Here is a 6,000-nt window from a genome sequence, read left to right as displayed (position 1 = left end):
AGTGCACACACAGCTGACATAGCTGTCGACAAAGTGCTTCCCAAACTGCTGTCATAAACAGTTTAGGGAGCCAACCCAAAAACAAAACCAATAACCCCAAAGAAAAGTGGGAGACACATAAAATATATGCAATTTATTGAGACATGATCCCATAACAAACAACATATGAAACATAAGGCACAAGTGTACAGGAGGGGGGGAGGTCAGATACAACCTCTCTCCCACAACCTCAGCATGAAAATTGTGAGACTTATAGGTTCACTCAAAGTAACATGTACTGGTATGTATGTTGCATGCACAGAAAGATACATGAAAAAATGTACAAATAGCACAAGGCAAACTAGCCCACCCAAAAACCTGGGATGGCCGCATAAGGTATGCACATAGCCATTGAACTGTACAATACAGACAGAGGCAAGTGTGCCAAGTGCAGGTGGTAATAGAGATATAAAAAGAAATGTAACAACTAACTGAGCAAAACAACAAAACATGTATTACCAATGATATGCTGGACCCAGAGCGTGTGACCAAAGGCTGCACCTTGATGTGCAGAATACATGATAAAAACAACGAACACATAGTAAAATAAAAAGCACGATTTATAGAAAGGACCTGAAGCTAGCCGTCTCATTGAGACCTTTAGGGATCTCACTCTTAAGCAACAGAATCCACTTGGTCCCCAGCTGCAAAAGGCGTTTCTTGACATCCCCTCCACGGCAGCCCAAAGACACCCTATCAATCAATACCCATACATTGTAGCCCATGAGGGTCCCCCCTGTGGTGATCCCTAAAACGTAGGGCTATGGGTTGGGACTGGCTCCCCTCCTCCTGTGTAGTAGTGACTGCCTGCCGGATTTTGCTTGCATGTTCAAAAATCCTAACACGCAACTCCCTGGTGGTCATCCCAACATACAGGAGCTTGCAAGGGCAGGTGATAAGATAAATCACAGAGGCAGTCCTGCATGTGAGATGTTGCACAATTTGGTATTCACGTGTGCCCTCGGAGTCCCCAAATGTAGAAGACCGGATCATATACCTACACGCCTGACAATTATTACACGGATAGGAGCCCCACTTTGGCCCTTTGCTGCCAAAAATGTAAGATGGCAAAGGGGATACATAGTGGCTGCTGGTAAGCAAATCACCTAGATTTTTTTAGCGTCGCCATGTCACCTGGGGATAATCCTGAAGAGTTGCCCGCAGGTCACTATCCGAGAGCAGTATTGGCCAGTGTTTTGTTAGTATTTTGCGCCACTGCATGTTGAAAGGGGTAATAAAACGACAACCAGTATTGTCAATTTTAGATCTACTACTAGTTAGGAGGGAGTCCCTATTTGCAGATTTGGCCCGTGTATAGCCTTTCTTGATGTCAGCCTGATTATAGGCCCTATTGCAGAGCCAGCTCTCCGTGCCCTGCCAGATGAAAAGAACATCGTCGATATACCACGACCACGAGACCACAGAGCCGTAATCAGGGAGGTTCTGGACTCTCTCTCTTTCCCACAGTCCGAGGAACAGGTTAGTATAAGAGGGCGCACAAGTCGCCCCCATCGCTGTTCCCCGGAGCTGCAGGAAGAGGCAGTCCTTAAATGTAAAATAGTTATGTCTCAAAATAAAGTCCAGAAGCTCCATTACAAAGGCAATAATATCTGGATCTAAATCTGCCATACGTAAAAAGTTTTGGCAGGCTCTGATCCCGTGGTCGGAAAGATTGATTACCTTTAGTTCTTCCTGTAACGTTTGCCCGTCGGGCAAGTTTGATTACTTTACAGCAGTGAAGGACCTTGAGCTTTTTGGTAGGAAGCTTCTCTTTAAAAAGTACTTTGGCAAGGGTGATAGTGCTATACAATTCACTACTGAGGCTGAGAATCAGGCACTTAGTGATTTACAGGCCCTGTTAGATGAACAAGAACCACCACCCCCTGCCAATAAAACACTCATGCATCTGTGCCGCCAGTCACAACATTTCCCCCAAAAATATCTGTGTCCCAATGTCGATATTTTTGTCAAGCTGGTCAAACATGATTTTTAACAGCTGGCTTGCTACCATGGCCAGAGGAATTTGACCTATGATCAACATCGGGCCATAAAAGAACTCCGTGGTTTGAAAGATATTGTTATCAAACCAACGGATAAAGGGGGAAATGTTGTGATCTGGCCTGCACAGATGTATGGCCTGCACAGATGTATGAGAAGGAAGCATTCAGACAGTTGGGAGATAAGGATTGCTACAAACGTCTAGAGAGTAACCCCACTGTTAGATTTAAAGCTGAACTAGATAGTATTCTGGATTCTGGGGTAGAAAACAACATTCTGCCAGCTCGACTCAAAGAGGGCCTGGTGGTGGATTACCCGGTTACTCCCACTCTGTATTTGCTGCCCAAAATCCACAAACAGTTACAAACCCCCACGGGCACCCTATTGTGTCCGGGGTAGGAAGCCTCTGTGAACGAGTTAGCAGATTTGTGGATTTCTATCTGAGGGGGTGCATGGAGACCCTGCCGTTCTATGTCAGAGACACCTCTTATGTATTGCGGAAACTTAATGGGGTGTCGCTGGAGGGGGACATGTGGCTGGTCACGTGTGATGTTGAGGCCCTTTACACGTCGATATGCCACGACCACGGGATCAGAGCCTGCCAATACTTTTTACATATGGCAGATTTAGATCCAGATATTATTGCCTTTGTAACGGAGCTTATGGACTTTATTTTTAGACATAACTATTTCACATTTAAGGACCGCCTCTTCCTGCAGCTTCGGGGAACAGCGATGGGGGCGACTTGTGCGCCCTCTTAAGCTAACCTGTTCCTCGGACTGTGGGAAAGAGAGATAGTCCAGAACCTCCCTGATTATGGCTCTGTGGTCTCGTGGTTGCGGTATAGCGACGATGTTCTTTTCATCTGGCAGGGCACGGAGAGCCGGCTCTTGCCCTTCCTCCAGCAACTTAATAACAACATGCTTAATATTAGGCTCACATGGCATTATAGCCAAGATAGGATGGAATTTTTGGACATTCTCATTTGCAGGGAGAGGGACGGCCGGGTCTCCACGGACCTATTCAGAAAGCCCACCTCCACCAACACCTTGCTACATGCGAAATCTGCACACTACCCGCAGACAGTGAGGGCCATTCCGGTCCGGCAATTTTTGCGCCTCCGACGAGTTTGTTCCAGCGATCAAAAAAATTCAAGGCACAATCTGGGGAGCTGTCTAGGAGGTTCCGTAATAGGGTCTATAATCAGGCTGACATCAAGAAAGGCTATACACGGGCCAAATCTGCAAGTAGGGACTCCCTCCTACTAGTAGTAGATCTAAAATTGACAATACTGGTTGTCGTTTTATTAACCCTTTCAACATGCAGTGGCGAAAAATACGCAAAATACTAACAAAACACTGGCCAATACTGCTCTCGGATAGGGACCTGCGGGCAACTCTTCAGGATTATCCCTAGGTGACATGGCGACGCTCAAAAAATCTAGGTGATTTGCTTACCAGCAGCCACTATGTATCCCCTTCGCCATCTTACATTTTTGGCAGCAAAGGGCCAAAGTGGGCTCCTATCCGTGTAATAATTGTCAGGCGTGTAGGTATATGATCCGGTCTTCTACATTTGGGGACTCCGAGGGCAGACGTGAATACCAAATTGTGCAACATATCACATGCAGGACTGCCTCTGTGATTTATCTTATCACCTGCCCTTGCAAGCTCCTGTATGTTGGGATGACCACCAGGTAGTTGCGTGTTAGGATTTTTGAACATGCAAGCAAAATCCGGCAGGCAGCCACTACTACACAGGAGGAGGGGAGCCAGTCCCAACCCATAGCCCTACATTTTAGGGATCACCACAAGGGGGACCCTCGTGGGCTACAATGTATGGGTATTGATAGGGTGTCTTTGGGCTGCCATGGAGGGGATGTCAAGAAACGCCTTTTGCAGCTGGAGACCAAGTGGATTCTGTTGCTTAAGAGTGAGATCCCTAAAGGTCTCAATGAGACGGCTAGCTTCAGGTCCTTTCTATAAATCGTGCTTTTTATTTTACGGTGTTCGTTGTTTTTATCATGTATTCTGTATGTCGAGGTGCAGCCTTTGGTCACACGCTCTGGGTCCAGCATTTCATGGGTAATACATGTTTTGTTGTTTTGCTCAGTTAGTTGTTACATTTCTTTTTATATCTCTATTACCACCTGCACTTGGCACACTTGCCTCTGTCTGTATTGTACAGTTCAATGGCTATGTGCATAACTTATGCGGCCATCCCAGGTTTTTGGGTGGGCTAGTTTGCCTTGTGCTATTTGTACTTTTTTTCATGTATCTTTCTGTGCATGCAACATACATACCAGTACATGTTACTTTGAGTGAACCTATAGTTCTCACAATTTTCATGCTGATGTATACCTAGGGCTGTGAATTTTTTTTCCCTGCCAGTTGGGTGTTTGGGAGAGAGGTTGTATCTGACCTCCCCCCCTCCTGTACACTTGTGCCTTATGTTTCATATATTGTTTGTTATGTGATCATGTCTCAATAAATTACATATATTTTATATGTGTGTCTCCCCCTTTTCTTTGGGGTTATTGGTTTTGTTTTTGGGTTGGCTCAGTATATTATACTAGACCTCAGTGTTATCTACAAATTATATGTGAGTTTTTTCTTATAGGTTGGAATAAGCAGTTTAGGGTACTTTCACACTTGCGTTGTGAAGATGCGGAACTGCCTGCCAGATCTGGAAATCCATGTGCAAATAGCTAGCATTTGTAGACGGATCCGGATCAGTCTAACAAATGCATTGAAACACTGGATCCGTCTCCCCGGTGTCATCAGGAAAAACGGATCCGGTATTTATTTATTTTTTTGCATTTCTAAAGGTCTGCGCATGCAGACGTTTTGCTGGAACACGTGGTATTAATGCATTTCAATGGAAAATAAGATATTGTCAGGACACGGATGGCCTATTTCTTACCAGATGAAGGAATAAGAGACCCCTCCCCCCCTCAGGTATAATATCAGCAGGTAGGTAGGGGAAAACAACAAAGAAGATAAACTTAACTTCCATAAGTATGTGGATGAAGAACTCAGAGAGAACCAACACCAGGACTTCCACAAACAAGGAGCTATCAACAGCATAGCATGATGGGTGAGGCCGGAACAAATAGAGAAGGAATGACCACTTAAGCTACACCTGAAACAAGAGGTGTGATCATCCCCAGCAACAACACAGAAAAGTGAAACCAAAGAGGCTGTCAATCACATGCAGCCAGTCTCCTTGATCTTCTAGTCCCTGTCACAGGCAGGACCGTGACAGTAAAAATACCATTAACTTAGTGATCCCGTTGCTTCATTCTGGAGAAAAAGTACTTTGAATCCATATGCAAATTAGCAGTTAAGTGCACCCTTACTGCTCCTGTTTCCCCTACCTCTCTGGGCTGATTGACAGGGCCAGTTGCATAGTAATCTTGCCTGGCTCTGTTAATCAAGAAGAACCCACAACATTTGTGCTATTCCACAATCAGTTACTGATTCTGAAGCCAAGATCTATGCCCCCAAAATCCTGTCCAGCTGCTTGTCAGCCTGAACAGGAATAACGGAGCTATGTCTATGGCAAAGCAGCAGTGAGCAGGAAGAGAGACTTCACATGCACACTGCGTGCACCTTCCCTTCATGCAGCTGATCAGCTGATTAGGATAGGTCATCAATATTAAAAGCCTGGAGAACCCCTTAACCCTTGTGTATTCTCCTGCTATTTAACCACTCCCCGACACATGACGTACTAGTACATCATAAAAGTTGGTGACTTACCGCATCGTGATGTTATAGTGCGTCATGGATAACTCCGGTCACCGCGGCGAATCGCGCGATGACCAAAGTAAGCTGACTAATCGGCAGTGGGCCATCTTAGCTGAAGGTGAGGAGTAGTTTTTCCGCCACCCTGCAGCCCCGATCGCTGGCTAGTTAAGACCAGCCCATCGCAGCGCCGGCAATGAATGGAGCTGCAGGGGGGCTC

Source organism: Bufo gargarizans, chromosome 6 (genome assembly GCF_014858855.1).
Source record: "Bufo gargarizans isolate SCDJY-AF-19 chromosome 6, ASM1485885v1, whole genome shotgun sequence".
In the NCBI taxonomy this organism is placed as follows: domain Eukaryota; kingdom Metazoa; phylum Chordata; class Amphibia; order Anura; family Bufonidae; genus Bufo; species Bufo gargarizans.
Note: the sequence above shows the minus strand (reverse complement) of the source record.